Here is a 23499-nt window from a genome sequence, read left to right on the forward strand (position 1 = left end):
AATAAAATTAGAAAAAATATCAAATACTCAAAGCAATAACAATAAGTGCGAATATTTAAAGAGCAAAAAATGCAGAGTTGAAATAAAAATGGAAAATTACTGACACGTTAAGATGCTCGTCAAATCGTGTGAGAAAAAACGAGGAATAAGAAAAATGCTTAATAATAAGAATTCTATACATAAAGCTAAGTACTCAACTGAAAATGCATTTAAATATGTGTCAGCTGCTCTCTACAAATCCGATGTGTGTCTGCAGCACACCCTTTATTACAATTGCAAACACTTAAATTCATATTAACGTGCACTTTTCCCTTGCCTCCCACCAGCTCACATGCTCACCTGCTCACATGCTCACCTGCTTTACAACCTCCACTGACCTTGACTGATAAATTTTATTTATATATGTATGACCCCCCACTTGCGAGACAACGAAAAACCAGTTTCACTGATATTAATGCATATAGCAAGAACAACAATAATATCAATGCCAGTATTCATCAACAAAAGCTTACAACAAAGTAATATCGCTCTTGGAATGCCACAACAAGAGTAACTTGGTATGTCATAGATTTGTCATGTTCTGTTAAGCTGACAGTGAAGATGCGCAGCTGCCAAGTGTGGCGAAGACTTGTAGACGCCTTAGTCCGAGTAAGCCACAACAAATGCTACAGTTGACACTTAAATGATTACAAGACATTCATTAGTGATTAGAAAATGATGAAAAGATAGCAAAGTTTTCGAAAACCAAAAACAATATGATAAGAAAGGTAGTTAAAAAATGTCAGTACTCATAAATATGCCATATGAAAAACAACGAGACGTGGCGCTTGTCTCTTTTTTCGTTTTGAGTATCGTTCGTTTCTCTCTTAATAAATATCTACTTTCTTAAGAACCACCCAAACGTCTTAAAAAGCACAAATAATGTTTCGAAAGATGCTCTGATTATAAAAATGATTGATTATAAGTCTTGCTATAGAGTTTTAAGACAGATTTATGCACACAAAAACCTAATCACTATCAATAAATGATGCCAATTCTGCAGTGATCTAGATACCAGACAGCTTTGATCTTATCATAAAACTTGTTCAAGAATGTTGTCAAACACCCTCGCGATCCCGGATTTACACACATTTCGCCAAAGGCTATCACTTCGGCAGTATTTTCGAAGTAATTTAGAGAATGTTCCATCCTACCGATCCTACATATATTTAGTCTTATGGTATGGATGCCTTTTCAACAATCTCAAGTAAGAACTCCTCTAATCATCGATCAACGTCTGCTAAGCTCACGCGATGTCCACAGGTCCAGTGCTAAAACATTGGAGAACAACGGAGATTCAACACACTCCAAACATGAACCAAATCTGTACATCGGAGCTGAATCCCAACAAAATGAATCCATTTCGGAAGAGTATGGTTACTGGTGATGAAAAGTAAGTCACTTACGACAATATCAATCTCTAGTCTTCGACCAACAGCCGCTAAACTCACGCAGGGGCCATAGGTCCGTTATTAGAATGTAGGACTATAACGGAGATCTAGCTCGTTTCCCATGTACCTATGTACGTCGCAAAAAATCAACCCATTTGGGAAGCGGATGATTAGTAGTGAAAAACGTGAGTAGTCAAATCAGGAAGAGCCAACGTAACCTGTGTCCAAACCGGATTTATGAACAGGAAAGTTTTTCTATGTGTTTGGTGGGACTGATATCAATTTTTTACTATAATCTGCTCCTTCTCATTCTTAACTCTTAATTTGGGTCTCAGAAGGTCTCAGCTTTGGCTAATAAGAGTGGAATTATATTCCATCAGGACAAGCCCTGGCCATACACATCGATTGTGAACTCTTGGATGATTGGGTGGAAGGTTCTTAAGCATTCATCTTATAGCCCGAATCAGTAACCAAGTGGTTACTAACTGTTCTTGTCAATGGCGAATGATTTTGCTGAAATAAAATTCGCCTCAAGAGAAGCTTGTGTACATCGACTCTCCCAGTATTTTGTCACAACGGACGAAGGTTTCTCTGAGAATAACATTATCGAACAAACCGGTACAATTTGATCTAAATTGGATCATTCCAACATGCTCACCTTCAATGAAGGTAACGTCTTTTTACTAGATTTTATATGAATCCGATTATGCAAGAAGACCACCCCGAGATTGATTGTTTTTTGCAGTCTAGCTAAACAAATTTAGCATAGCACAGCTCTAGAATTAACAAATTATATTTGAGTTTCTAACTCCGTACCTTAAGCCAATATGTCGCACACAAGCCCCCCCAGTCAAGACAACCTTAGAATGCTGTTAAGTCATACTAAATCATCCAGCAATGGCATAGGTACATGTTGTAGCCATAACAACAATAAGAAAAACGACAAGAAAACAATTACTTCATCGAAACAGATGTTGGTGGACGTCTGAGACTTCGACTTCAATACTCGTGCCAGCAATAACAGCAACAACAAACAACACATAAGAGAAGAACAAGAAGCATAGCCACCTAAGCACATACTACTAAGCTTAATAGCAAAAATGCATTAGAGCAGCAAGAATTACAATTACAAAAACAACAATATTAAATGCAGCTATTATCCAACCATAACAACAACAACAATTACCATTGCATGTATGTAGCTGTGTGTATATTAGCCAACATTGGTACAGCAACCTTAGCAATGGCAAGTGCTTGCAGCGCGCAGCGCTCAACAAGCGCACCACCAAGCCGCAGCAACCGATGTGGCAGCAGCAGAGTCAACACTTTTTGCTCTGTTACCAAGCTTGTTGTTGTGGTTGCTCTGCTCGTTTGCTGCGTAGTTTAGGTGGGCGCGGCACTTCATACGCCATCAACGCTTTGAACGCTCGCTGCTCAAGTGTCTTAGAAAGTTGGCCGCAAAGCACAAGTTGATAGCAAGAAGAGAGGGAGCGGGTGGAGTGGCAACCGAGCAACTAACTAAACGCACAATCAACATGCCATCTCATATCAGTTAGTGCGCCTATGACTCATGCTCACTCGGCTTAACAGCTAAAGTGGCACAGCTGAAGCTGAGGCTATGTTGAGGCTTAGCAGATGAGTGTGACGCTGAGGTGAAGGACAAAGTGGATGTGGAAATCGACGGCATTGAAATTGTAATGGAATGTTGATTGTTGTTGCTATTATTTTTTATATATTTTGAGATTATTATTTATTTTAAATTCATTTATTATATTTTAAATTTTTATTTTTTTTGATTGAGTTGAGTGACAGAATTGAACGCTAATAGTCATAAAATAAAGATAAGTTAATTACTTAAATTAATTAAAAAGTACTAATTTTATTATAAATTTAGCTTCAGTGCTGCATCGGTTATACAATACCCTTCACAAGTGCATTTCTTGTAGTATAAAGACGCACAAAATATATTTATCTTCATTTCCATCGTTTAGTTTATATGACAGCTATATGCTATAGCGGTCCGATCTGAGCAATTTCTTCGGTGATAGTGGCGTTGTCTTAGTCAATACTCCGTACCAAATTTCGTTAAGATACCTTGCAAAATAAAAAAGTTTGCCATAGAAGGACTTTTTTGATAGGTTAGCTTACATGGCAACAATGGGTTATAGTGATCCGATATAAGCCATATATTGAGATATTGTAGCACTGCTTTGAGCAATAATCCATGACAAATTTCGTGAAGATACCTTGCAAAATAATAAAGTTTGCCATAGAAGGACTTTATTTTGATAGGTCAGTTATAAGACAAATATAGACTATACTAGTCCGATATGCGCTATATGTTCAGAATTTGTAGCACTGCTCTGGACAATAGTCCGTGCCAAATTTCTTGGTAGTCTGCTGTAGAATAAAAAAGTTTGTCATACAAGGACTTGATTTTGTTCCAACAGTATGCGTGAAAGTTATTTTTTGGCGAAAAAAAACTTAATAAATAAAAATTATAAACCTTTGAGCCAAATTAGTTTTAAAAGCAACAATCTCGGAAAAAAAATTTTAAAAAATCCATTCACAAGAAATCTGCATTAAAACGCATTCAAGTAATTGCAGACAAAAATGCATTCAATTTGTATATTCTCCCACTATTTTTAGCAAATAAAAAAAAAATCAATCAATTAAAATTAATTATCACTAATAAATGCTGTCAAGTGTCAGTGAGTGAGCGTCGAGTTGAATTCGTACATATTTTATTTATGATTGCGCCCGAAGTGCACGTGAATACTCAATCATAGTCAATAAGAAGTGAAAGGGAGCGCACTAAAAATTATTGAGGATGCCAGCAGTGACAATCCAATTAGCCACAACAAAAACAACAACCTAAAGGTTAGTTAAATAAATATTTACGGTTGTGAATAAATAATGAAGGAGTGTCAGTACTGACATAGTTTCACAAGAGGCGCGTCGTAGAAAAGTGTAGGTGGTGACCTAAATTGAAAAATAAATGGAATAAATTTATAACTTGAGCAATTAGGCGCAAATACGAAGAAAAAGCAATTCTAGGAAAACTCATATATATGTATTTATGTATTAAACAAACAGTTATAACTACCAAATAAATATTTATATTAAACCAAGGTGCCGTAAATGGAAGGGCAAATTTATCAAACGAAATATTTTTTGACAAAGTAGGAGAAAAAATCCTCTCTTCCAACTTCGATGACAGTTGAGTGTCGTTAAAATATATGATTCGATACAAAAATCGTGCCTTAGAGCGACAAGGTATGCTGAGTGAGGTTTCTGGAGAATATGACTTCAACTTTTTGGTATAAACTTTAAACTGTGGTTGCTTATTCTGCGATTATAGAAGCGATGATATGATAAAACATGTGACTTAAAACACCAAGGTAGTTATTCACTCTCCCCAAATGCCAAATAGAATATTTCCAAACACCACTATGAAACCCAATAAAAACTGCGGACCTTAACAGGCGAGATCCATAAATAATTTTATAGAAACCAATAATGTGTGGTATTGTCCAAAAAGTCGATCATTTGGTGACTCATCAGCTTAAATCCAAAGCCATTGGGATGGTACTTCAGACTAGTGCGCTGTTGACTGTACACATTGTACAAAAAGGTACTCCGAAATTGTAAATAAAACGCAAAATATTTTATTATTCATCAATATTTATTTTGTCGCCTTCAAAGTAATCCCCTCCAGATATAATACACTTATTCCAACGCTTTTTCAAGTCCTCTAAACACCGAGTGGAGCCGGGCAAGAACGCGTTTCATACTCAAAATATCCACCAATATCGTTCGAACGCACTCACGAGAGATGTCGAGCTCAGCTCAAAGAGATGTCATTTCTCTTATTTAACTATAAAACATGGGATATTTTCTCTTTGATGATGTCCATCTTTGACGCATGCTCAAATAATACGGAGTCAAGCAATCACAAAACTGTCTGAGAAGTGTTTTTAGTAAGAAATCTTAACCTGCTTATGTCATATAGCATTATCCGATTACACTCATGCAACACGAGATATAGATCTAAGGGAAATCAATGGGCTTCTTTTTAGTAGAACTTATACATACTATATATGAGAATCTAAAGACAAATATTCACCCAATAAACCCATAAATAAAGGAATTCGTGCTTGAGAACTGGCACCTTTGAAAATGGGAAGGATCAGTGAAAAACATTGTAAGATCATTTGGGCACAAGAAAAATGAAAGCGCGATTGGTTAAAAATCACGCAATTTTTTCGAAAAACAACGTCACGTTAACGTCTGTGAAACAATGTTTTCTGACTACTAGGATGTCATGAAACGTATTATTCCTGGCAATAAGTTCTGGATATATGTTTACAACCTGGGAATAGATGAACAATCGCCCGAATATTGTGGCAAAAGTGAGCCGGAGCCGAAAAAATTACGTCAAAACAGGTCAATAGTCAACGTTATATTGACAGTTTTCTTCGATGCGTCGTTTGCACAAAGCTATTCGTAATAGGCGTCGGAATTATGGGCCGACAACTCTTAGTTTTTGCACCACGATAATGCATTGTCGCACACTGCTTATATTCTTCGTGAGTATTTTAAACCAAAATCGTCTCGCAACTACCGTCTTCGCCTGATATAGCTCCGTGTGACTTCTACATATTCACCTAACTCAAACTATCGCTTCGGGGTAACAACTGGTTCGAGTATTAGAAAACGTTGGCACAAGTCTATAGGAGCCAAGAAGTATTATTTTGAGAGGGACGAAATAGGTATTGAAGAATAAATTAAGTATTTTAAAATCTTGATCCTTTTTTTTTGCACATAATTAGTAGTATGTAAATATATTTAATTTTCTCAACAGCATTTAAAAAGACAATTATGAGCAAAAGGTATAAGACGAAAAACTGAAGCACACTGAAATCGCAAAAAGAATTTATCTAATAATAATCAAAGCTACCAACAACAAAGCGCAGTTTAAGAGCCACTCATTGTGCACCAATAAACGACAGATTAAACCAACAATGCAGATGCAGCAAATGGCAAAACCAAAAACAAAATCAGAACTGAATAGAGTAACGAAAACACAAAAGGAACACAACAAATAAAATAATATCAAACAACGCGAAACAATGCCGCGGCAGAAATATGTAAAGGGTAAATAAAAATAAAAACATTTCAATTACACATTCATAAAAACCAACAACAACAGCTACAGAGCGCGAAAAAAACGAACTCAGAATCAACCAAGGCATTTATAAGCAACAAAAAAAACTATATTTGCTGCAGTAGCATAAACGCGAAAACCATCTCAACAACAAAAAAAACAACAACTCTAACATTGTGTACAACAAAAGCCATGACGCTGAAAAAGCTGTCATTAGAAGCAGCGCTGCGGATGCGCGGAGAAGCCATTAAAACAAAACAAATGCGAAAAAGTGCTGCCAGTTGCGCAGCAATAAGCAATGACAACAACAACAAGAATCAACAAAAACGACAATTACAGCACAGCAGCAACAGCTGCACGTGAATCATACACACTCTCAAGCATACAATTAAACCAATTCGGGTTTTCAAGGTCAAGTGCGCGCAATTTTTATGGCACATCGAATGAAGCAGCGCGATAAAAGAGAAAAAATGTTCAAAAACAGTACGTACGTATGTACTATATATGTTTTGCTAGCAACAACAAAACTGTAAGCCCCTTAAAAATTATGAAAGGCGAAATGGTGGAGTGCACACGAACCACGGCTTTGTTGTTGTTTTTTTTACATTTAGAGTTAGTTACTATTACCAGCGCTGTGATTTGGCAGTTCTCACAGTTGACAAATTATGTTTTATGAGGGATTTTTCTATGCTGCTTTGACATTGTTGTATGTAGTTGTATTTAATTTTTGCGCTGGAGTTCTCCAAAAAATTGTTGTTGTTTACTTCATAAATTAGATTTAGATCCTAACTTCAATATACAATATTTTTTCAAGCATTCCTTTAAACCTTGAACAATTTCTGTCCAACTGTATATACCCGAACTAGTACCTCAGTTTTTGTGTTATCGACCTGAAGTTATTCAAGGTACTTTACTTGTAAGGAATTTTTTTTATTTGATAAGATAACTTCACGATATTGGGCACGGATTACTGCCTAAGATAACCCTATAAACCTTAAACATATTGTACAGATCGGACCACTATAACATGCAGCTGCCATACAAACTGATCGATCAAAAACAAGTTCTTATTTGGGAAACTTTTTTATTTGATAAGATATCTTCATGAAATAAGGCATGGATTATTATACAAGGCAACACTATATTCTCCGAACATATTGTTCAGATCGGACCACTATAGCATATAGTTGTCAATCAAACTGAACGATCAAATTCAATTCCTTGTGAAGGTAAGCTTTTTATTCGACAAATTATCTTCTCGAAATTAGACATGAACTTTTGTACAAGGTAACTCTAAAATATCCCTAGATATTGTTCAGATCGGACCACTATAACATATAGTTGTCATACAAACTGAACGATCAAATTCAATTCCTTGTGCGGGAAAGTTTTTTATTTGACAAATTATCTTCTCGAAATTAGACATGGACTATTGTACAAGGTAACTCTATAATATCCCTAGATATTGTTCAGATCGGACCACTATAACATATAGCTTGTTTTGTTGGAAAAGTTTTTGATTTGACAAGCTATGTTCACAAAATTCGGCACAGATTATTTTCTAAGGCAAAGGTATAATTTCAAAAAGTATTGTTCAGATTGAACATGTATGATAGCTGTCATACCAATTGACCAATCAAAATCGAAAATATTTTTATGCTCTTTTGTGCTGTTAAAAATAAAGATGAGATGGGTTTAATCTTTTTTCTTTTGCCTAATTGCCTTCTTCCTCGCGTCATAATAATTATTATTAGCAATTTTCTTTTTTAATTACTTTGTTGTTGTGTCGTTGTTGTGTTGTGTGTTGCGTCTACACACGCTTCCACTTTTTACAAAGACACACTGCAACTGCCGCCCTCGTGGCTTCCTCAACCAAAAGCATTCATGCAACATTCTTTTTATACTTTTATTTATTTACTCACTCGCTTGTGCGACAAAATTTCCACAATGCAATTCATGCGACGCATTTTCCCAAGAAACTCATTACTTGACTTATTTGCTCTTTGCTTTCTTTCTTTTCTAATAAAGTGGCGCGTCGAGATGGGAAAATACAGATTGCTAATGCAACAGTAATGCAAAGAAGAGCAGTGTCAACGTAAGCAACAATAATAGACAGTTGTGAATGCGTTAATACGCAGATAAGAGGAATAATAATGAGAGTGAATTAAATTAAACTTGAATTGAATAGTGGAAAATAGCAGCAAAGTAGGTGAAAATGTGGTAAATAAAAAATGTAAGTCTGAATTAATTAAATGCGTTTATACTTTTTAGAAAGTATAACTTTTGCTCAAAATATCATTTAAACAGATTAGTAAGACGTCGACATATTGATAAAAACTAATAATAATTTAATTTAGAAACATTTCTTATATGTATAACAAGTGTATACGAGTATACCATAATTATATTATAGACTAGGAGCGATTTAAAGAACTATTTCATTCGTTCAAGAGTATTGAGTTGTACTTCTCAAATTACTTATTCAAATTTGGTTATAATAGTGTCTGAGCTATTTCGTCAAAATTCTTAATTTAAATACCAAATACAAACATAGTCTGAATTAATTAATGCGTTTATACTATTTAGAGAGTATAACTTTTGCTCAAAATATCATTTAAACAGATTAGTAAGACGTCGTCATATTGATAAAAACTTACACACTAAACGCAAACCTTTTTGTTTATAGAAACCAGAGCTAAGTCCCTCGAGAAATTTATACCGTTATCTTCTTCTTAGAGTTGTTATCGAGAAGATTTTCAAAAGTTATGTGCAAAAATCTATCTTTTAGATATCTGTATCGTCCATGAGTTCAAAAAAGCCGTAATAATAATTTGGTCTACATTGATGAAGGCTAAACGATTATTTCTTAAGTTCAACATAAACATTCTTAAGCCTATTTCAAGAAAAAATGCATTGAAAATTGAACTCAACGGATAGACCATCTGAGGCAAAGCCGCGGTCAACATTTGAAAGAAATAGTCTTCAAGATATAAAAGCCAAAGAATATTCTTTCGAATGTTAATAAACGTTCCCCATTAAAATTTAAGTTTCTTTGTGAACCACCCTTTATAATAAAAAGTAAACGAATAGAATTGCAATCTTCATACTGATTTAATATTGAAAATTTCTGCCAGACTTACCCAAATCACCGGTTCTATATGCTGCTGCTGAAAAAAAAAGAAAAACAGAAATTAATTTTTGTTGCAAATCTTTTTGTATAATTTAGAAACATTTCTTATATGTATAATAAGTGTATACGAGTATACCATAATTATATTATTGACTAGGAGCGATTTAAAGAACTATTTCATTCGTTGAACAGTATTGAGCTGTACTTCTCAAATTACTTATTCAAATTTGGTTATAATAGTGCTTGAGCTATTTCGCCAAAATTCTTAATTTATAAAGCCAAATACAAACATAGTTTAGTAAGGATATTAGAAAATTTTAATCGGCATAAGCGAAGACAGAGTAAAGCCAATAGTTAAGTAGGAGAAGCGATGAGTAGTTTAGTAAGTGAGGACGATGTTTTTTCTCAAGTTTCAAAATATATATTTTTGGGTTAAGCTGGGCGAGAGCAGTGCCTGAGTCCATGTTGAAAAATATATACCTCCTAAATCTAAGTCCTTTCACAACATCACTCAAATATCAAAAGGAAACACAGGCCTTAGGACAATGCCAGACAAAAGCTTCGGAATTCCAGCTACACAACCAGTGTTATATTCAAGTTTTATTGGTCCCATCATAACGTTGACCTCAGATGAGACTGAATAGGAAATACTTTCATTGGAGAAATGTCAAATAAAGGCTTCGGAGCAGTGGAAAGTACAGGAATCTATTATATAGCAAAGAACTTAGCACTCTCGAGGAAAAGCCGTGAAGATCGTTGAAAGTAAGCCAAGTATATTACTGCCTTAAACTATGGCATGTCTTTATTTATTTTATTGTCTCCTCATAACATTGACCTCAGATGAGTGATGATTAGTAAGCATGTGACGCTTGCAAAGAGAAGTTCCCAAATCCGTATGTGTACATTTCATTATGATAGGCGATGAAGGGCTTTACGGAGTTTCAAGCATTATTTTACAAAATCTTACAAGATCATTCCTTTCCCCTGTTTCTTCTGACTGATTCACGACTTAACAATGACAGGTTACGTTGAAATTCACCCGCATAAAGTTCATTACTTATCTATCTGTTATCAGATACACAGATCCTGGTGCAATAGCTTATCGGCTTCGACACAAATTTAACATTGCTTGTTAGAGCAAAATCAGTGCCGAAATTTAATTAAATCATCTACTATTGCTGACGATCTAATGAATCTCGCAGCTAGCCTTATGATAAATTTCGGTATAGGCGCGAACCAGTTCATGAGTTTTTGAGTTATCGATCTGTAAACTAAACCGTAGGAAGCAAGTACTTGCATGGAAATATTTTTCATTTGTCGAGATATCGTCAAGACATTTTGCTATAGATTATTATCCAAATAAATGGTACACTATCTAAAGAAATTGTTCAATTTGGAACGCTATAGCATATAGCTGCCATACATACCGACCGATCAAAATGAAGTCCTGATAAGGAAAAGATTTTTTATTTGAGGAGATATCTTTACTAAATTCATCATGGAATTTTGTCCATGGCAGCGGTATAATATCCGAACAAATTGTTCAGATCGGAACACTATAGCATATAGCTGACTTACAAAGCTATCGTTTAAAATCAAGATCAGTTTTTGCTATAAAAAAATACTGATGTGAATGGTATATAGTTTCAGTGCAGCCAAAGTTAACATTTTTTCTTATTTTGTTATTAAAAAATTGACATTACACATAAAAAAATTATTTACAAAGCCAATAAAACAACCAACTCTATTTCAACAACAAAAATTCTCTCTTCAGGAACCGCTAAACAGCGACACTTTGTCTGCCAGCAGCACAGAAGCCGCGCCAGCCAGGCAGTCTATAAAAATAAAGAACTGTCAGGCATATCAATCAGACACACATACTCACAGTGATTCACACATTTAGTCACCGAGTTTGGCAACAGTTGGGACAGCCAAAACAAAAAGGGAAAAGTAAAGCAAAAAGAAGACTTATCAAAACAATCATCTGGCCAAGCAAGCAGAAAGTCAAATAAAGAAACATATAGACAGTTAAATGGACGACAGGCCTCGCAGCGTGCGTCAGGTGTTTTAAAGCAGAGTAGTACGCGTATCCTCTTAAAAAAGAGCAAAATTGAAAAAAATATCGAAAAAGAGGAGAAAAAATTAAGCAAATAAAAAGGTGCAACAACAAATCAAGATAAAAATCAACGAAAAATAAATCCAAAAAAGGGCGATGTGAACAAATAAATCAAAGTAAAAACTTGACGACGAAGATTCATGAGGCAAATTAATGCAGGCGGCAAACACGTACTCAATCATTTAAATACAGACATATATATACGCAAATGAGCATTGTTTTTGTTATTGTACACCGAGATAAGCGGTGCACAATTCTCCACAAACGCACACTACTCACTTAAAAGTCTTTGCCAAGCGCATCTATCACAGCGAAAATGTGTCATGAATTATCGGTCGCTTGTATCAGTGCTACGCGGCGTATGCGCAACGCATACGTAATTAATTTACTTTGCGCATTTTTTTCAATACCTTTTTTATCGTTTATTTGTCAAAAGCGAAGGCAAAAAATGGAAAATCAAAACATTTGGAGGCTCACGCCTCATATGCTGACAACTGTTGTGCTGCTTGTTGTTGTTATTAACAATGTAAGCTGTCTCGCTGGCCTGCTTGTTAGCTCAGCTGACTCTTTGCTCACCTTGTAGGCCTATTTAAAGCGCACTAAATTTTTACTTAAACGCTTTTATACGCCTTTTAAATTGCTTGAAACGCAGTGTGTGCGTGTAAATGTTTAACGCATTCGAGAGCAAGGTGAGATTTTTTAAGCTTGAACTTTATTTACTTTTGTTATTGGCAATACGGGTTTGGTTTGCGGCTGCGTAACTGATGATAATACTATATAATGATAATTCAAGTTAAAATAAGAACAAATTAAAAAAAATTAAAAAAAATTTAAAAAAAATTAAAAAAATTTTTTAAATTAATTAAAAAAAAAAAAAAAAAATAAAAAAAAAAAACAACAACAAAAAAAAAAATTTAAAGAAAAAAATTTTAATTAAAAAAAAATACGTATAATTTATAAAAAAAAAACTTTATAAAAAACTAAAATATGTTACTAATTGTATGCCTTTTTCGTCTAATTAACTTTTCTATAGAAAAAATATGACTAAAAAATATTTACGAAAATAATACAAATTAGAAACATATTCAAAACAAAACATTCAAAATATTGGAAAAGGCCTTTGGTGATAATTTTTTTGCTGCGTGAAAGTCTTTTTGATTGGTAAAAATTATTCAAAGTGGGTCGAGAACGCGTTGACGACGAACCACGTCAATAAAATGAAAAAATTGCTGGTTGTGAATAACCGATTAATAGTCAACGATCTTACTGGTATCATTGGTATATCAGAAAGTCCAGTGTCGCGTTAACGTCTGTGAAACAATGTCTTCCGACTACCAGAATGTCTTGAAACATTATTACTTATTACTGGCGATGAAACTTGTATCTATGCTTACGACCCAGAAACAGACGATCAATTGGCGAAATATCGTGGCAAAGGTGAGCCGAAGCCGAAAGAATCACGTCAAAACAGGTCAAAAATCAATCAATCAAGGTTATGTTGATAGTTTTCCTCGATTATCGACATGTGGTGCACTATGAATTCCTTCCGACCGGCCAAACTGTCAACAAGGAATACTATTTGAGTGTTTTACCAGAATTATGGGCCAATAACTCTTGGTTTTTGCATCACAATAATGCACCGTCGCATCTGTATTGATCCTCCACGAGGTTTTCGCCAAATTTTGAGCCACAACTACAGTATTCGCCAGGGTTAGCTCCAATTGAAGACATTAAATGTGAATCGCTACGCGCATTGAAGGCTATTTCGGAAATTGACTTTAGCAACTGTTTCGAGGATTGAAAAAACTTTGAATCTATTGATCCACTAGTCTCCCTATTTTTTACTCACTTACTTTATAGGATCTCCGACGTTTTCTTTTGGGTGACACAAACATCGTGGCAAACTTAATATACCCTATGTAGGGGATACAAATTATTATTTTCGCATCAGTATTTTCACATGTAAAACAACAAAAATAAAAACATGCCTACTCTTCACAATTTATACGGACAATTAAAGTCAAATTGCATCAAATTAAATTAAAATTCAATTAAAAAATCCTGAAACAAATACACACGAATACCTTCGGACAATCACGCTGTCAGACACTGTCACGATGTTTGAAAGTGCAGTATGAAATTCGCAAAGTCAGTAGGACAAAACCACAATTAACTGCAAAATAAAAATCGTCTGCTTCAAAGTGAAGAAAAACCACAACGATGTCAGCGAACGGTGTGGAGGCGCACAGTTGGAGACGATGCTTATAAAAGTTGTGTCAATGATCAATTAAATTGTGAAACCGCAAAGCGCTCACCAAACTAATTGCTAGCAATGCGGGAGGTCAAAAGCTTAAAGGAAAGTACTGATTGTGAGATGTGCTTGAGTTCCCAGAATTATATATGCAATGCGGAGCGTGTGGACTTAAAAACCGCAAATATGGAAGATTAGTGCAAATTACTGCAATTAAAGCTGGGTTAATTAATTGAAAATTAACCAAAAATTTTTATTGTGTGAGAAATTTCAATTCAAATGTCACTTCAGGTATATAAAGTATTCCAAGGTTTAAGTGTAACCGCTAGGTGACGCGGTCTAAAAACTGAATTTATGATTTTTATAGCAAAAAGAAAGGAAACTCCATTTAATAAAATACCGCTAGGTGGCGCTGGTGTCGTATTATTACCATAAATCGTATTTATGGTCCGATTTTAGTAAAATAATCATATTAGGGTCATTCTTATTAGTGATATATTTTGGAGTAAGGAAGCTACACTTAAGAAAAGTGGGGCGAAGTGTTTGAAATTTCTCCCATTTCCCCCCCTGAAGCCGCCACTGTATATACAATATACATTTATGGTATATGTACGTAGGTTCATGCCTATACAATTAACGCCCTTCATACCGGTTTTGAACACGTTCTCATACCTTGACCTTCATTTTAAGTAAGTTCGTTTACAGTATATTATTGTAAAAATTCCGATCAGCTTTTATGTAAATACGCTGATATTTATTTGTATACATGTATGACAATAATTGTTTAATATGCAAATCAGCTTTTATGAGCTCACTCTTCGTTATAGACCTACAATAACAGAAACAATTACTGCGGTAGCTATCATAGAGTCATTGTGGTGTAAATAGACAAATCAATATTAAATTGAATTATTACGAAAGAAATTATGATAATTAGAGTAATTACATCCCAGTAAAGACTGGTAATTTATATGATCAATAAATTATATATAATTAAGTTAAATTTATTTAGCACAATCTTCATTGCAGTTAAAATATAATATTTTCATAAAAAGTCCACACGTTGGATACCACTATAGTCAAAATATTATTGTAAGCCAAGGAAGCATTGGTAAAATTAATTGATAACTTTCCCAGAGCCTTAACGAAGGAATATATGAATTTTCGTTTCTCCCATTAATTTTAAATTGCACAAATCGATCAGTAAGATAAATGTTTCATTAAACTTTGCTGAGTAGTTTCGCTGAGCATAATATACTTTTGTGCCCAAAACGCCAAAATCGGCAAAAATTGCAGCAAGCCTTAATATGATGAATATATTCACCAAATTTTGTAAAATGGTGAATCGAAAATGCAACTGGCATAAATACAATATGATACAATACAGTTAGATACGTTTGTTGTCGTAAACACATGTCAAATTTCGGACAAGAGAACAATGACCAAGAAAATCAGGGAAATAGCAAAGTGAAGACGAACAATATTTCTGCAAGCATAATATTTGATCATACCAAAAAAGTAGTAGTTAGTGGATTATGACATTTTCATTAGCTAGTCACCTTACAACGGCTATTCGCTACACCGAAAAAATTACGAACACAACTAAAAACTGGTATAAATTTTATAAACGTTTATGAATAATAAAGGCTCGTATAATGTCTTCTTCTTTGGATCTGGTATAACAACTGGTATAAATTTAAAAATTAAAAGTGGCGAATCAAGTACTGGTATAAATTATATAAAGTGGTATAAATCTAAAAAATGAGTTACCGGTGTAGAAATAAAAACTGGTATAAATTTCAAGCTGTAAATCTGCTATATTTTTCTGCAGGTACAACAGCAAGATTTTATTCTTTTAAATAACTTTGAAGTCGCTTTCACACATTTTTTGGAAAGAGAGCTCTGCTTAACAAGTAGTTACATACGTAATTATTATATGAATAGTTCGTATTTCACATTAAATTGAGTGCTTAGAAGAAATATTAAAGAATGTTTCAAGTTAAAGGAAAGCACTGAACCAATAAAAAATCCATTATATCAACACAGGAAGTTCGAAAATCTGGTATAAAATAGTAAACTGGTATAAATCATAAAAACTGAGGTGCCAGTGTCGAAATACAAACTGGTATGAAACTGGTATAAAAAATTTAAAACGGTATAAATGTTCAATCTGGTATAATTTTCAAAACACGTAGCACCAAGCTTTTACTCTTGTACTATATGTATATATGTACATATTCATATACATGATATTAGTGGTTATAGTGGTATAAATTTTCAATCTGGTATATTATAATATAGATATGAAGGCAAGTAGTTACGTAGTGCTTCTATGAATAGTTCGTATTTCACATTAAATTAAGTGCTTAGAAGAAATGTTAAAGAATGTTTCAAGTTAAAGGAATGCACTGAACCAATAAAAAATCCATTATAATAATACAGGAAGCTCGAAAATCTGGTATAAAATAGTAAACTCGTATAAATATAAAAAACTGAGGTGCTAGTGAAAAAATAAAAACTGGTATGGAACTGGTATAAAAATATTTAACCCGTATAAATGTTCAATTTGGTATAATTTTCTATAGATGTAGCACCACGCTTTTAATCTTCTAACGAGTAGTTATGTGATATGAGTGGTATAGTGGTTATAGTGGTATTAAATTAAATCTGGTATATTATAATATAAATATGAAGGCAAGCTTTACTAAATAAATTAAAAATCAGTTAAAGTAATAAGGAAGGATCGAACTATACATACATATATTAAATTCATTAAAATGCCGAATAAACTTAAAGCAGCGCACAAAACTGCCCAACACACGGCGCTGAGTGCCCATAAACTGCCAGCAAATGCGGCAAGTACAATGCTTTACAAAATCTTAATAACGAAATTTCTGTATAATTAATGCCAACAATAACATAAACAATTACAACAGCAAGCAAAAAATATGCAGCAACAAGCGAGCGCACGTGCAGTGCATATTTAATAAAAAGCAAATGTAATTATGCGCCAGCAGACGCACTAATATACTTATGTAGTGGCGTAGTTAGGTAACACATACAGTTAACTGTATATACATGCGTAGCAGCGTGCATTTGTGTGTTAATTCAAAAACATTAGCTGCCTTTGTGCGCTTTTGCATGAGTTCAGTGAGGCGCACGCGGCGTATACGTAACTTATAATGAGGCGAGGCTGCCGTTCACTTGCTTGAGCCATAAGCAGGAGTATTTATATGTGTATGCGTGTGTGTGTATTAACTTTTCGTGCATTTTACATTTCCTTTAGGGCACAGCTGGCGCCACAAGACGGGCTGCTGCAAATGAACACAGTAAGCGTATTAATTAAATATTACGCATACGCACTGTTGCACGCCTTAAAATAAAGCAAAGAGGTGGGTAGCTACTGTTACAAACACGTTGGGACTTTTTATGAAGATTTATTTGCAGCAGACGTGCGCGCCATACAATAGACTGGGACCTCAAGCGGCTCTCCGGCACAACTGTCGCCTCCACAAGCGCTCCTGCTTCAGCTGACTAGGCGCTCCTTTGTTTAACTGCAAGTTTACTCCTTTGTACACGCAAAACACGTACGCGGAATTTACTAAATTTATCTGAGGTAGCTGGCGCACGGCAGGCGCCTTCGTATACTCAGCGCGCTTTGCCAAAAGTTATTGCAAATTACAGCGGGTTGGCGTGAAAAACAATAATAAAGTGTTATTGTTACTGTTATTGTAGTGCTTGGTACGTGGCGTTGGTAGGAGGAAGCGATAGAGTTTGATAAATAAATAATAACAATACAAAGCAATATTTATTTAGCAATAAAATGTAAATTTCGTGCATGAAAAAGGCACCTGAAGGCTTCGCCGCTGATTGCTGAGTGGACGCCAATAGAGGCAGTATATAGAGAGTACTATGTGGGTACATAATAGTTATTCTACAAGATGCTGCTGTCCATTGCAATGCTTGTTGCGTAACGCTGCTGGCGCTTTGTAGCCAATTAAAATGCAGAAAACGTCACGCGGGAGCGGGGCTGTGGCAATAAGTGACAGTGGGCTTGTAGAGGTCAAAATAAAAAAAAATAGAGTGGTGCGAAAAGGCAGCGTGCACAAATAAAATTGTAAAACTAAATACAAACGTGTATGTAAAATGAGCATAAGCGAAGTAAAGCATAGAAAGTAAACCACAAGCGTAAAAATGTAAATATTTGTCGAGCAAAGACAAAGCTAAAGTGTGCTGGTTGGTGTGGTGAGTGACGGAAGTGAATAAGAGAAACAAAGATGCCAAAGTATGCAACTGGAATGCAAAGGAGAATTTTATAAAGAACCCTGTAGAGAACTAAATAACTTTAGGGTCACTTTTTAGGGGAAACTTTAACTAAAATTCCCATCATTCAGTTTGTATCGAAGTAAATGTACGCTAAAACATCCGATCTGAGGCATTACTTCGGAGATTACACCATTGCCTTAGACAAAAAATTGTGCTAAATATCGTAAAGATATTTCGTCAAATGAAAAAGACAAGCAGTTGATTCCGATTGTTCAGTTAGTTTGTCAGCTATATGCCATAGTAGTCCGATAAGGGTGGTTCCCACAAAAGCGAAGTTTCTTTAGGAAAACAAGGCTTCAGGTAGATAACTCAAAAAATAATTAATCGTTTAGAGATTTAGTTTAGAAGGACTTTGATCTCGAAAGAGAAGCTGTTTACTTGTACGATTTTAATTTGGATTTTCACAACTTTGTCTGCAATTCTGATAATTTCTACCAAGTCGCCGATCCTAACCCTTGATCGTTTCTGCTTTGCATTGATAATCGCGAGGAATATAAGGGCGCTGAATTAGTGACTCCATGAGTAATATCACAGATTGTTGGAAGCTTAAAGAAAAGGTACGGCTGGAGCCTTCGTTCGGAAGTTCTTCATTAACTTTAATTGTGAATTAGGGACCACTGCAGCGTCTCTCAAGCAGAGTTGACATCGGTAGATAGATCACCGCTGGAATGCAACCTACTTCAAAGAGGTGAGCTTTCGCTCCAAATTCGGAGCGGAATAGCGTTAAAATCGCAGACTATGGGCTCAACACTAGTCAAACCACCGCACTTGCTTGACACAGATTAGAGCGAAAGGTATACATTGAACTATATAAGGTGTTTATCTTGGCCCAGTTATAGGAGATTTAAAATCAAATATGAAAGTTGTATGGAATAAGACGAGGCAAAACCTTTTCGACGCTTTTTCATTGGCAAAAAATCTTTAATGCTATAACTTTCATTATCTGGACGGAACGGAATCGAAATTAACCACCTCAGCAGTTTTGTATTAGACTCAACTTTGTGTTAGACGTCAGAATATGAGGATCTTTTGATTCATACCAGAGGCCTTTAGCACCTCAAGTGGTCGGTTTTGCATTTGGCCAAAGACTAGGCCTAAAACCTGACCTAACTTTACCGAGATGAAGAGATAAATTGGCTCGGCTCAATATTAATTGGCAGCTTGAAAGTATATTAAGACCCGCCTATATGATACAGTAACAATTCATTATCGTTTATATTCCTTAAGGCAAATACTTTACAAGCCATAGTAAGATTGAGCTGGAAACTAATGTTAAGAACGTAGAAAACGCGAGCTCTTCACTGGAACAAACCAAAGAGAGGTAAGGACAACAAAACGATGGCAAATCCCTCCGCTGATCACAACGTTCTCCGACTTACGCAGTGTTTACTATAAAGTTGAAACACTTGAGACAATATCAGGTCAAGAACATCCCAAAAACAACGGCTTTTCAAGAGCTTCGCCACCAGTTAGAAACTAACAGTAAATAACTAATAACAATTGGCTAACTGCCAACAGGACCGCCTTCACAAAATATATTTCCAACATACCAGCTTCTACTTTACTTGTATGGCCCTCTAGTGCATGTCGTTGAAAGTCATTACGTAAATACTCATAGCATTCAAATGCAAGACGGTATGCGACACTGCAGCTTACTTCACACTTAAGCCCTTCAACGCCTTTGGAAATTGCAGCGCCAGCAATGTGCTGACAGTACAAATATTGTGCCAAACACTGTGACCAAACGTAAATAACACAAAAACAATAAAAATAGAATAAAAATAGCAATGGGAAAAAACAATACAAATAACCACAAATGCAATGACAATGCTTGAGCGGATTGCAATAAGTGCGAAGCCATAGGAAATCTAAAGGGTAAGTATGCGAATACGTGAGGCATAACAAGTAGAACTATAAGTAACAGTCATAGCAAAAACAATAGGAACGGATATAAGTGCAATAATAAATACCGAAATAACAGTAAGCATAAGCACAGTAGTAAGCGGCGCCACATCTTAAGGGAGCCAACAATAGCGCTAGTTGGGACAGCAAAGGAGGTATAGAAAAATAGCTGGAATGTGCACACACTGTAAACCGCTATCCAAGTCTTAAAAGATTAAATATGATATAAAAGAGACAACGCTAATACTGCCGAGAGAGAAGGGATATAATTTAATCGTGTTGTAACTGTACGAGTGAGAAGAGGCTCTCAATACTTTTACGTATGAGCATAATTTGAGTCATTTGTAGAAGGCGGTACCGTTCTTCTTTGAGTATGTTATAGAACGATGTCTCTTTTTACTTAAGGGATATGATTTTACCGTCCTTTTTCATAAGAATATTATTCGAGATACCGTTTCTGTGACAGAGAGACTTAATCCTCCAAATAAATATTTGAAGTTCACACAAGTGAGAAAAGTTCTCTGATCGCCATTGTGATCGAATGTTTTACATATGGCTCAAGCAACTAACAACTTCCGGTCCGAGACCAAATATCCTCTGGGTAGCGGAGAAACATCTGTTTGAAAGAAAGGTAAAGTGAGAAAGCGAACTTTCCCTCCCCAGGAATGTGCGCTGGATTTGAGACCCGCCAAGTAAAAAACAACCTCCATGAATAGTAAACAACAGCTTTGGACTAGAAACAACCCTTTTGAGGACCATGGCAAACGGATTAAGGATTACGACTTGCATGAATGTCCGGTCTCTTAATTGGAAAGTGGCCGCTGCCCAGCTGGTTGATGTCCTTGCCGTCCAAGAAATGTGATGGACGGGACATGGACTGAGACGAGTAGGTCTTTGTGGCATTTACTACAGTGGCCATATAAAGGAGTGCAAGTTTGGTGTGGTATTCGTGGTGGGAGAGAGACTCCGTCGCCGAGTACTATCATTCTCTCCGGTGGATGAAGATCCAGCCACAATCCGCATCAAAGCGAAGTTCTTCAACATATCACTGACGACGGAAGAAAAGAACAATGTGACCAAAGATGCTTTCTCTGAGCGCTTGGAGCGCACCTATGAGAGCTGCTCCCGCCATTATGTCAAAATCGTGCTTGACGTCCTTAACTCCAGGGTGGGCAAAGAAGGTATATTTGGCACAACGGTCGGTAAATTCAACTTCCACCATGAAACATCCCCAAATGTGTGAAGGCTGATCCACTTCGCCGGGGCCCGAAATACATTTATCTGTAGGACTAGATTCCAGCATAGCAAAATTCATCAAGCTACCTGACTGTTTCTGGATCGAAAAGCCACCAACCAAATCGATCATGTTGTAATTGACGGAAGATACCTCTCCAGTGTTTTAGACGTGCGTACGCTCCGAGGTCCTACCATTGACTGGGACCACTATCTTATTGAAGCCAAGATTCGCACCCGCCTCTGTGCAGCAGAAAACGCAGGCCAGCAAACACAAGGAAGGTTTGCCGTCGAGAAGCTGCAATCAGACAGCCGAACGTTTTTCTACTCGGCTTGCACTCCTGCTCTCTGAGAGCACTTATCAGCAACTCGGAATAAGAGAACTGTTGGACGATATTTCAAGCTCCTTACTTACCGCTGTAAACAAACCATTCGTTTTCGGAAAATTCAAAATTCAACAGTTGGTACGATGAGGAATGCCGTGTTGCAGCGGAGAGAAAACAGACTGCCTACATCGCAACGTTACAAACGACTACAACACGAACAGGATGGGATAGATACCGAGAGTTGAAGAGCGCTCCTTCAGCCTGCTGAATGGCAATGAGAGCATAACACGAGGAGATGGCGAACCCGATTCCCCAATCGAACACGATGGAACAGAAGTTCCATTGCCCGACCATGAAGAACTTCGAATTACCCGTCTGAAGAACTGCAAAGCGGCGGGCCGATGGATTGCAGGTCGAGCTACAACAAACTGACAGAACAAAATTAAGTCTTTCCAAGGAAAATAAGACCGGAGTATATTGTTTACATCGGACACTATAACATGTAGTTACCTTACAAACTGGTCGATCTTTTCATGCTATAAGAATCTACTTAACCTCGCTAACTTCTTTCCAAAATAGACTGAAATCCTTAAAAAAACTTCACTTTAAAGTTAATTTAAGCAATAAATTCCTTCCGCAAACTTATAATCCTGCACGCCACTTGCACTTGCAACAAAGTCACCAAAACAGCTCTCCAACGGCACCCAAACCGGCGCAATGAAAATCAGGATAAATTCGTAGAAATAAAAGTAGATCGCAAGGAATTTGAAGTTGAAGAAAAATTACCGCAATCGCAGCAGTCACTAGAGTCCCAAAACGGTTACGCTAACATTACTTGCAGCATACTTAAGGCGACCTAAACATGTTGCAAGCAACACCCCAAACACGGCACAAATTATTTATATTACAGCGCAGTGTGCGTACAACACATAAACAAATACGAACACGAATACACTTGCAACAAAAACAGCCATGTTGCATGCCACATGCATGTGCATACGCTAGTTGCCGATGTGGGAATGTGGAGTAAATAAATTGTCGCCTTCGCATACGCGAGCGAGCGCCACGTTGCACGATTGTTGTCACAAGCAATCAAAAAAAAGAAAAATGACAACAACAAAAACAAGTTATATGCATGCGAAGCTACAAAGTCGCTGGTGCTTGCTTGGTTGTCGTTGTTGTTATTTTTGTTGTTGATATTGTTGTTGTTGTTACTGTTGCTATTGCTATTGAAGTGCGGCACAGTAGTACCGCCATTAGAGTGCAGTTTTCTTATGTCTTCACAGGCAACACCTCACACATATACACAAGTCGGCTGTCCTCCGCTGCAACATTACGCATACATTATGCCCCTTGGAGTGCAACTTTTCATGAGGCATGTTTTTATTTTTGTTGCCTCCACTTTTACTCCGCAATATTCTTTGTGCCCATTTTTTGCTGCACTCACTTGCTTTCTAACCGCCACACTTGCATTTGGCAATTGCAACAACAACAAATAATCAAGCAACCGTATCGCCGCCTACATTTCCTATGCCTTAACCCATTATTTATCGTCGAGCTGGCGTGTCCTATATTTCCTGAAGACCCTGAGCACAAGCTAACACTCAAGCGTTTGTAT

General features: G+C 36.2%; 1 protein-coding gene across 4 annotated transcripts in view; it reads right to left on the reverse strand.

Annotated features, from left to right (window-relative positions):
- Positions 1 to 23499, reverse strand: part of LOC120779082 (Ig-like and fibronectin type-III domain-containing protein 2) — a 205850-nt gene that overhangs the window by 144848 nt on the left and 37503 nt on the right. For 3 of the 4 annotated variants that reach the window (XM_040111231.1, XM_040111228.1, XM_040111229.1), the window contains exon 3: positions 9738 to 9761. The gene's annotated coding sequence lies outside the window, so the exon portion shown is untranslated. Of the gene's footprint in view, positions 1 to 9737; positions 9765 to 23499 lie in introns of all 4 variants that reach the window. The other variant, XM_040111230.1, reaches the window with a different exon arrangement.

This window comes from Bactrocera tryoni, chromosome 5 (assembly GCF_016617805.1).
Source record: "Bactrocera tryoni isolate S06 chromosome 5, CSIRO_BtryS06_freeze2, whole genome shotgun sequence".
In the NCBI taxonomy this organism is placed as follows: domain Eukaryota; kingdom Metazoa; phylum Arthropoda; class Insecta; order Diptera; family Tephritidae; genus Bactrocera; species Bactrocera tryoni.